Raw genomic sequence first — 11,699 nt, forward strand, 5'->3', positions numbered from 1 at the left:
GAGAAAGTTAAACTCATTAGAGATTGACTTAAGACGACCCATAGTCACCCGAAATCCTACGCAGATGTAAGGAGAAGGGAATTAAAGTTCCAAGTTGATGATTGAGTTTTCCTAAAATTGTCGCCTATGAGAGGGGTGATTAGATTTTTTAATAAAGGGAAGCTCAGACCTAGATACGTAGGCCCTTACAAGATCTTGAAAAAGGTTGGCAAAGTGGATTATGAGTTAGAGTTGCCAAAAAAACTTGTGGTAGTGCATCCGATTTTTCACATTTCATTATTAAAGAAGTGCGTGGGTGATCCAGCATATATAGTACCTTTAGTAAGTGTGGTTGTGAATGATAGTCTCACTTATGAGGATGAGATAATTCAGATTCTTGATAGTCACCTTAGAAGGTTGATAAACAAAGAAGACACTTCAGTCAAGATTTTGTGGAGGAGTCATTCCGTAGAGAGAGATACTTGGGAAATATAAGCAGCCATGAAGGCCAAGTATCTTCACCTATTTCCTTTCAATTCCATTCCAGCTTGAGGTAATAGTTCTTCTTTAGATTTTCAGTCATTCCTAAGCAGTTTCAATCTTAGCATCTTGTTCTTTCAGTTTGTACTTGCATTTTCAGTGTATTTGCATGTTCTTAGAACTTAGTCGGTCAGAAATCAGTTTCTAGTATTTAGTTTTAGGGGATGCAACTCTCTCCCTCCATTTCAGCTAATTTAGTCTTCATTTGAGGATAAATCTTCTCAAGGGGAAGATAATGTAACACCCTGTATGCTAGAACAAACCAAAATGCAAATTTTAGAGTTTCAAGTGCAACCCGCGATTACCACTCACGGATTATAGGGTGACCCACGACCAGTGTTGTTGGTCCGTGGATGGGTACTTGCGATCCTTCCTCAAAAACTACAAGAAATTTCTCTAAGTGTCAAACCATAGTTGGAACCATGCAACGTAGGGCCACAAACCTCGGTTTGTGTGCGTAGATCAGACCCCAATTTTCAACTTTCATAACCCCATCAATGGTTGCCAGAACTGACCGTCGATCCAACCATGGTCTGTTGATCTTGTCCGTTGGTAGACTCGATAAAAGTTACTTCAACGGTTGTTTGGTCCTTTCCTTATGCGTAGGACCCCTAAACTACATCATTTTACCCCTAAAATACGTAGTTTTAGCCTAGTAACTTAATTAGAATCTACCATAAGAAAATCATTCACCAAAAAGATAGAAAAATTAGAACACAAAAGGAGACACATTCGACTAAGACCTGGTCCAAGAATACAACATATTTTCATCAAATATAGCCCCGAAATCTAAAGATTTATTTATGAAACTTCTCACCAAGTATATGAGATTTCACTAGTGGGTAGCTTTTGTCCATTAAGTCCCCAAATTTTAGTCAGATTCTGGATTCCCTTATTATTATTTAGACCTAGGGTCTCTAGAATTTCAGCAGATCATTATGAATTAGTTAGTTTAATGTTCCTAATCAGATTATTATGATTTTAGTATGGTTTTGCGTAATACCTTCATAAATTAAGAACCCTTACTATGTAGTCCTTTTAGTTCATGAATTACACATGCTAGGTCAGATATTTTAGTTATGCATGCCTCAGATTTAAATGTTTCATTATCAATATATTAATGATGAATTTTCAGTTAGCATGTCAGTTTTTTGCTATCCAGTATTATAGAAATTCAGTCATAAAATGTCACTTACTTAATCAACAGAGAGAAGCTCAATACCGAGTGGACTAGGGTCAATCACCCTCAAGTCCAAAATTAAGTGCTCCGTAGGTTGTAAGTCTCCTCTATGGGCATCATTTTAGTGATCACGCCAGCATACCTCTATACATCTGGCAGCGTATATTGGGTCCTGTTGATGGGGCATATACATCGTACTACACATTTAGCTCTGTGTTTTTTTGTCGGTTATTATCAGCTCCCACAGTTCAATAAAATTTTATTCAGTACAGTTCAATATTCAGTCTTCTTATGCTATAAACTTGTTCATTGCATTCAGTTTAGTCATGTATAGTACTTTCAGTATCCTTATCATGTTTAGATTATAACATTGCCTTATTACTTATTTAAGTATGTTATTGTTCAAATTTATTCTATCCTCCATAATCAGTACCTTTCAATTACTTAGGCATACTCTGCGCTACACCTTCTCAAAATCCCGCATAGATCGGTTCCCGATCTTTAGTTCAGCAACATCAGTGATGAATCCTCACTCTTCAAGGACAATTGACATGTTATCTTTCCATTTTAGTCTTTAACATTTAGTTTTTGCTAGATTTAACTGAGACATTTCCCATCACTTATAGTTAGTTTAGAGGCTTAATTCAAACATCGTTTGATTCAACTTTAGTGTTAGAGTTTGACTTTGAATTTGTATTTCAAACTCTCAGTTTTAATTTATTTAGATAGTATATGGATTTTTCCTATCGCTTAAAATTATTCATGTGATTTAGCTTCCGCACAATATTTATTAATTCTATGTCAACATGATTAGCTTGGGGTCACTCATGATCCTAGGTCCCGTGTCCGCATCCTAGGGTAGCTTCGAGGCGTGACAATACTCATAAGAAACACCTATAGTCCATGAATTCACCGATAATGACCTTGGTATCAATAACACTCGTTGTCAATGACCTTCTATCTATAATACTCACCAAAAATGACATCAACTTTAATAAAGCTAGTTGGTAATGACCTCAGCATTAAAAACTCTAGCCGAAAATGAATTCACCATCAATATAACTAACCGAACCCATTTCTCTTCGGCAAAATGATCACATGGTTCTTCACGGTGACGCAAAATGCAAATAAGAAATTCCACACCACAAGGAAAATATAATAACTTAAGCAATTCAAATCCACAATAATGCCATCAAAGAATTTCATCAATCAACAATTTATGGTCCACAATAAGGCAATTCACAAAGCACAATGATCAACACATTACCTCTTTTATTAATCTCCTTATTATTCATTAATACCAATCAAGTGGAAAAATTGAACCCATCACTTTATTCTGATTACTCCCCAGCACACACAATGAATGGAATACAATATTCTACAAGTTTCACAAGGTTTAGAAGAACAATCTTCTACAAGTTTCACAAGGTTTAGAAGATCTCTTGTCTCAATTAAATCAAAAGTCAATCCAAGACTTGAGCTTTCCTTTTAGAACAATGCCCAAAGCCACACAATCGAACTTAATGAAGTAATCACAATAAGATTCTTGAAATAATAAAAAAGAATATCATACATTTTGAAAAATGAATCAAAACAACTCCAAAGTCCAAATTTGAAAATGTTGTTCGAAATAGAAAATATTTACTTCGAAACATTACCCAAGACATTCAGAAGTCATTAGTGAAAACCATTGTAGAAATAGATTAAAATTTAGCTCATAACCACTATTTTATCAAGCTGTTGAAGAAACCCAGCTTATCATTCCCAAATATCTTAATTTGAACACTTAAATTCATTAACAATGGGTAAATGAAGATTTTATGATTGGGAATCGTTACCCAATGGCTTCTTCTCAAAAACTTTGTTCAAATCGCAACATTAAATTTCCCAAAAATTAAAAAGGGAGAAACTGATTTCAAAAAATATTTGTCCACGGATCCTTTGCGAAAGAGGATGGACAACGTATTAAAGAGCTCCAAGAACACATAAGCTTCTCTACGAACTCGGAGGCCAGTAGCCCTAATCCTCTGCAACCAAGGACATTCATACGCAAGCGCAGTGGCCAACGACCTACCCTTTGTGATCGTGGAGGTCAATAGACACTAGTAACAAAAAAATCACATAAGACACAAAATTCACCAAAAGGGCCTTCAGGATTAGTTCAAAACCCTATACATACAAACCATATATGTAAATTGACTATACTCAATCTCACAAATAATGGAATCATTCAAATATATGAATCTCGGATATCCTGACCAAAGTCCCACGTAAGTAACAAGAAAGAAACATAACGCCTAAAAAGGCCAAATCAAGTTTAGAACCTCTAAACAAAGACCTCACAAAACCTTAAATAATCCCCAGAATCCAAGGAAAATCTCGAAATTTCATCAGAGCATTTGAACCTGGAATTAGGGTTGTTCATGGTTATGGTTATTAACTAAACCAAACCACAATTTGAACCAAACCAATTGAAAAAACGATATTTGTTTAGTTTGGTTTTTAAATTTTGAAAATCGATACTATTTTATTTATTTTTTTACTAAAAAACAACACAAAAATAACCAAACCGAACCGATAAATTAGATATATAAATTTTATAATTATTTATATATTATTCATAAAAAATTAAAAATACTTTGTTAAATTTAATTAACTTAAGTCATTAACTTTTTCATTTTCTCAAGCCCAACACTTAAGCTCAAGTATAACAATCTCAAATCCAAGTCCATCAAAATGCATTTTAGTCTTTACACTGTATCACATAAAATAGTCATACACTCTAATATTGCTTAATTGTTTGACTGAACCGACATTAGCTTTTCTGTAGATTGTTCATGTAATGGTGTTTGTGTCTATCAAACGTACGTACTCAAAAAAAGTTATTACTTTCGAACAGAATAAACTAGAAAATTGAACCAAACCAATAATAACCAAAACGATGGTTATTTTTTCGTTTTGTTTGGTTTGGTTTTAGAAATTTTAAAAACCGACTAGATTGGTTTTGTTTTGGTTTTAATCAACAACCAATCTAAACCGAACTACGAACACCCCTACCCAGCATATTAACTAAAGGTAACTTAAAGACTAAAATTCCATAGTTTTCCAACTTAGGACCTCAAATCCTCAAAAAAACTCTAAAACTGAAATCGAAAACTCCCTCAAATGAATTTCCGAATTTCAAAACTAATGAAATCGACAGGAATCCATTCCGCCACTCAACACTCCAAAAGACACTAAAATACTTTTAAATAACTTTATCCTGTCAAATGCCAAATTTCTCATAATTCACAAATTCCAACTCAAACCTCGAGATGAATTCAAACCTCATTCAAAAATCAATCGAGACTAACATCGGGAGGGCTAAACTGTAATATTTATGACAATTTTCGATAATTATCAACCAAGTCATTAAAGATTTCCTCTTTCATTTTATTAAGGTAATGTATCATGTTTTTTTTCTATTTCTTCATTTTAAGTTTTAAATTGGGTGATAAGGGTTCTCCTATCTAGGTGTCAGAGTTAGTGCGCGCATAACCCGGTGGGTTGGATCGTGACATTAATAAGTCTATTAAATCAAAGGAAATATATATCACAACTTTAAAATTAATTCGTTATTCATTAACATAATTACCATGCCAACACTGGACGGGCTGCTTCTCCATAATTAAATGTATTGACTTCGAGTTTTCAATACTAGAGAAGTATTTGGTAGTAGTGCTTCTCCTGAATGAACCTTAAATGACAAGAGTTAAAACTATTTGAGCCATAATGTAAATAACTGAGAACAAATCTGAAATAATAAAGACAGTAAGTGAACAACAAAGGACGAACACTGCATCTTCTAATTGTACTAAACGTAGTACTAATTGTACAATATATTTGGCCCTTCTTCTTTGATGAATAAACACGTGTCTCACTTTTGCTTCACTTTGTGTGCAATTTTTGCACTATCATCTCACAATTCTCTATAGATTTCTATCTCCTCTTCTGCTAAGCTTGGTCTATTTTCTGAACTCTTCTTTGTAGGTCTCAACTCTTCAATGGTGAATCCATGTGTTACTGAGTGTCTTCTCTTTATGTAGACACTTAAAATCTCTGTTGTTTGTTTTGAATGCCATACCAAAGTATTTCTTCATGATTTCAGGTAAATTTACATGTTTTTCAATCTGTCTAATCTGACCTATTTTCTCTTCAAGACTTATTATATTCATCAAATTCCTGATTCTAATATTCAGGGGCTGTTTTGGGTGCTTGTAATTCCTGTACTATGCTTCGACACAAAAACACAAGAGCATAAAATCCAGCTTTGTTAATGCAAGTTCCTCCACGGTTAGTTTGTCCGGTGAGCTTTATACTATGAGTAGGTGCCTTCTCTTTGTGCTTTATTGCTTTTATAGTTTCTAAAGCGTCGAATCTCAGGTCCATTTTTATTAATATATGGCTTTTCTATGTTCTTCACTCTTTTAAAGTGTATAATTTTTTTAATTGATGGTGGATTATGTTGTCACTCTTTATTTTGTTTTCTTTATTTATGTTCTTATGCTTTCACTTTATATTTTTCAATAGGAGTTTGAAATTTTTATTTAAAGTTTGAAAATTGGGTTAACAGCGTAATTCTCCTCCCATTTCACTTCCAAGTAATCAAAAAATTAATATATGTATATGAATTCCCCCCCCCCCCCCCCCCCCGGAGTTTATGAAAATTAGGGGTGTAAGAGAGAAACTGTTCAAAATTATTTTAGTGCATGTGGATATTGAATCTTCAATGGAGTAACATGACCCGTAAGATTCATGTTGCCTACCCTTATTTATTGGGGTTGATGTTATAGTCTCTCACTTTGACAATTGTCAAGGATTCCTTTTATAGGATAATTTGATTTAATATAATTTTAATTTTTGAATTTATTAATTCTTAATTGTCCAATTCTATATACATTTGACAATTAACGTGATTATGTTATTCTATTTATAGGGATATCATTTTTTGCTTTTTAATTTTTTTCCTTTTCTCTCTGTCGATTGTAGTAAGATAAAAATTTGTTTGAAAAATTAGTGGTGTGTCTCCACTTCTTCATTTATATAAGCATTCATATATTCTCAATATAACACAATTGTGACACTGAGCTCCGCTCTATTGATTATTGAAAACTTGGATCCCGTTACTATATCTTGATGATTTTACTTGATTTTTGCAGAAGTAATGACTTTTGATGAGCAACAAATGGCATTGGGTTGTGAGTACGTACACATTTTCTCCTCTTCTAAGGTAATTATCACCAACTCTATTACATTGGCTCATTGTGGGATGGTTTGGATGAGTTGTCGTCAGTTTAAGCCTCCTCTTTTGTTCTCCTTTCTATATGACTATGGTTCTTAAATCTTATGTGCTTCTATTTTGGGTGAATGACAGTTCTCTTGTTTATTTTTTTGAACAACTGCACTTATGATATTAAACTTAAAGGCAAATATAGAAATTTCATTGAACTCTAATGTTTCAATTGGTAGCATATACGTTGTTGATCGATAAATAAAAATAGTAACCATATCAATAGTTGGATATACTGTAAATACACACTTTTAAGTTTTGTAAGATTTTATTTACTTCATTGATAGTTATCTTCTCTAATATGTTCACTATTTGCACTTACATTTAGGAGCTCCTTAGTAGTAGATTTTGTCTTTGAGCTTAAAATGTGTCTCTCGTATTTTTTCATAGTAAAATGAAGAGGTTAGCTAGATATGATTATTGAGATATCAATTGATTTTCAAAAATGTACAAAGATTATTCTACTAAAGTTGTGTTTAAAGATGAAATGAACATGATTTCAGCTATAGAGGTTAGATCATGTTTTTCTTATGCCTTCCTCTTTCCTTCATCAGTAAGTTTATCTTCTAACTTGACTGTTTTCATTTTCAGTGGTCTTCTTCATTGAATTTGTAGTGTTTTTGTTATGATATTTATCTTCTTCTTTTTTCAATATGTATTGTTGTCTATTGAGAGAGATATTATATCTCTTTTATCCTTGATAATGGAGTTTATAAACGCAAGAGTGAGACGGTTAATAAATTTTGTTTATTTAAAATGTTGAAGCATCTACCATTGAGGCAGTAAAAACCTTGGTTTATTTACATTTTTTTAGTTTATTACTTTGGTTTATGAAAATCCATGTATACTAATGTCCTTCCAGAAATATCTATTGTATGTTTGTAGCAGTGAAGACACATATAGTTTCATTTACTCATGTAGAACCAAATTTCTCCTCTCTCATTGAACCTTCTCAGTTAAATCCCTTGATCTTCTTCTCTTTTTCTATGCTTCCCTCTCTCATGTACATGTAGGGACTTTGTTGGTCATCAACCTTCCTTTTAGAAGGAAAGATATGATATGGAGCTTTATACATGTTTACTCTAATAAATGATTTTTCTCTGTTAATAAATGATTTGGCTTTTAAATATAGCAAATTTAACTTTTCTTCTCAACATTTTGCAGGCTGAATACAAATCCAATTAATATGTGTGTCAGTTTAAATATTAGACAATCTTGCATCAATGAGTAGCAGCAAAAAAAAATTGATACTTAATACTATTTAATAGTTATAGATAAATGTAAGGGAAAATGACAGATATATCCCGAACTATCATAAATGATACGTCAATATCCTTCGTGTATATATCCTTACTGTCAATATTTCGGAACATATATACCCTTAGAATAGACGGAGAGACACGTGTCATGATCTTAACGGTCCATACAAATTTAATTTAGTTCTTACCCATAAATAAAAAAACCGACCCATCTTTCAAAATTTTAACCCATTTATAACCCATATTGTAACCAAAAGCACCCAAAGTCAAAAGTGAAGTTTCAGTAAGACAATCAAAACTCTCAAATTCATCTTTTCTTAACTTCTATACACAAAACCTTATTTCAAACGTTAAGATTTGAAAAACAATTTCAAGCGAAGAAGAAGATTTTTTTTTTTTTCAGAAATCCTTTGGTCCATTTCTTATTCTTCATGTTCTTCAACCAAAAATGTTTGTAGAATATTTCAATTGATTTGACTAAAATCACTCATAAAGATTTTGATTTTGATTGTATGAAATTGAAAAAAATATAATGAAACTCAAATTACGAAATTCAATTTCACTTATAAAAGCAACCATCAAGTCTTAATCTTTCACACTCAATTCATTATTCCACAATTTTTGATATTATCCCAACGTTTATTGCATATCCAGTTTTTCATGCTTCTAGGAACACAGAACAAGCATCATGATTGAATAGAAACTGGAGAATGAAGCAGCCAACAACTTATTTGTGCTGACAAGAAGCACGATAACTATGCTCACATCGAACAAGAAGTGTAAAATCAAATGGTGCGGAGCTGGAATGACTAGAAGAAAAGTAATTAATTTGTGGGAAAACTGACACGAGTGGGTGTTTAGTTAGGTTAGATTGGGGAAGAAGAAGAGGATGGGTTCAAATTATGACATGTGTCTCTCCGTCTATCCTAAGGGCATATATGTTTCGAAATATTGACGGTAAGGATATATACGACCTGAAAGTATAAAGAAGGGTATTGACGTACCATTTATGATAGTTTGGGAATATATTTGTCCTTTTTCCCATAAATGTATTACCTGTTTTTTCTTGGAAGCAACATTTAGATATAAACATAATCAATAAAGAAGATGTGAAATTAAAATCTGCTTACTCTTTTTGGTGTTTATGATTGAGAAAGAACTCAACTTTACATACATCAACATGACATTTTTTTCCAAGGTAGCTACTTCATTTAGTTTCTTAATTCTTAAAGTTATGATTTGACACTTGATATATGATCTCTTTTTGAATGATGAAAGTTAAAGACTATATTTATGTATATTTCAAATTTTTGAATTGTGCATTATGTTCATCGCTCAAGATTATGTTTTTAACTGTCAAAGCATTCTTAATCGTTTCATTTTCATCTAAAATGGACCGTAGAGGTTTTGCCATTTTTTAATATCCTTGAATAATGTTAATTTTTTTGTTAAAAAAAAGGAAGGGAAAATATTATATCAATTATAGAATCTCAAGGGAAGTATGGAATAGAATTTAACTTATGAAACCTGTAATTTTGCAAATTGTTGTAGACCACTGTTAGAAGAATATGTCAGAATTCTTCTATTTATTAAAGTTTGGTACTAAACTGGTATTCATAGGAATGAAACACTAATTGAGATTTCTCTGTTTTTTTATTTAAAGTTCGGGACTGAACTAGCACTCATAGTAATGCAACAGTATATGAATTAACTATCTCTTACATCGCGGATCTTTATAACTATTCCTTTAATAATTGAAATTGTTGGAATATGAATGTACATGTTATCTTATCCTTCCTATCATTATTTTATATCTGATAAATCATAAAAACAAATTTATAGTTGTGTTTCAACTTTCAATATAAATAGAGATTAAATGAATAATTACTAACTTTTAGAAGACATGATCCCAATAAAAGTATATGATGACAATCTTACATTTCCTTGGTTAGTGTTATTTTTTCTCAATCCAGTGAACAAATTTGTATTTATGTTATTGCTTCTTAGAAAGACAGGTTGGTTCATATGCAAATAAGATATTCACAATGAATGATGACTTAGATTTGCCTATAATGTTTTCGATGTTGCAAAATTTCCTATAGATTTTTAATTTAGGGCAGTATATGAAATTGTGATTTTGCTAAATTAGGGGAAGAAAGAAAGTATGGTAAGGTTTTAACTCGGAACATATTAAATATGATTTTAAAAGGCTCATTGGAAGTATGTTTTGTAATCAGTTAAGTAGTATTTTTGTGTGAAATTGGCATAATAGTGTTTCTTGAAATCTTTGGTATCCTAATTTGAATTGTTAGTATTATTTGGCAGGTTTGATGTTACAAAGTTCAAAAGATGATTAAGATATGAATAAAGATGACATGTAGAAGTGAAGATAAAAGATGACTACACTAAATTGTTTAGCAAGAATTGAGCATGTTGTTATCCCGATTTCAAGTATATGTTATCCATAACATGGGTTTTCACATTACTCTTCAACAGTGATGCTAAACCTCATTGTTCATGAAAAAGTTAATTTTTTTAATTTTTGTGTAATGTACAAACTATATATATTATCAACTTCTACATTAGAATGGCATGATAGGACTTTCTTAGTCATATAAAATGCAGATATTTTAACATGTCGCACAAAATTTACTGAATATTATGTTACTTTGATGGCACGAGCCGTGCCCCATCGCATATATATATATATATATATATATATATATATATATATATATATATATATATATATATAAAAGTTGAATGTGACTTGTTCAAAAGAATGGATGAGGGTAAAATTTAACTACTCTAGTTAAATGAGTTAATATCTAAAAAATCAGTGAATTATAGAAAATTATCTAAGACAAGTCATTAAACTTTCTTTTTGTATCAATAGATTCACTCAACTTAACACTTTTATCTTCAAAAATAATTCAATTATATTTATAATTGAAATAAATTTGTAAATTATTTTTCTATATTATGGATCTCATAAATAAATAAATTATATAATCGAGTTATACCCCACAAAATGTAAAACTTCATTTCATTTTTACCTTGATAATATGCCATTGTGTCTAATATGAGACTGTCTCTTAATATCCTATGCAGACTGTAGTGGTCTGAATATCCAATAAAACACCAACTGTCATTGCTGTGAAGATTTACTGAACCACTAAAGAAAGTTTAATGATTTTTCTAAATAATTTCCCATAATTTTGTGACCTTCTCCTTTTTTATATTATTTGTTTAGTTTTAATTTGATACAAAATTTAAGAAAATAAAAAAGAGTTTAAAATCTTGTTGTCTTAAACTAAAAATATATGAAATATATCAAAATATGTATTAATCTTGTATTTTTAAGTATGTCATATTCAAAATTAGAAGTAAATCGTCACAAAAGAAGATACTT

At 31.3% G+C, this 11,699-nt stretch overlaps 1 long non-coding RNA gene across 1 annotated transcript; it reads left to right on the top strand.

The window, feature by feature from the left end:
• The first annotated feature begins 5,538 nt into the window (after nucleotides 1-5,538).
• On the top strand, nucleotides 5,539-8,368 carry LOC104645550 (uncharacterized). Its single transcript, XR_739424.4, has 4 exons — nucleotides 5,539-5,846; nucleotides 5,938-6,044; nucleotides 6,898-6,968; nucleotides 8,193-8,368. It is a non-coding gene; the product is annotated as an uncharacterized lncRNA (long non-coding RNA).
• The last annotated feature ends 3,331 nt before the right edge of the window (nucleotides 8,369-11,699 follow it).

This window comes from Solanum lycopersicum, chromosome 2 (genome assembly GCF_036512215.1).
Source record: "Solanum lycopersicum chromosome 2, SLM_r2.1".
Classification (NCBI taxonomy): domain Eukaryota; kingdom Viridiplantae; phylum Streptophyta; class Magnoliopsida; order Solanales; family Solanaceae; genus Solanum; species Solanum lycopersicum.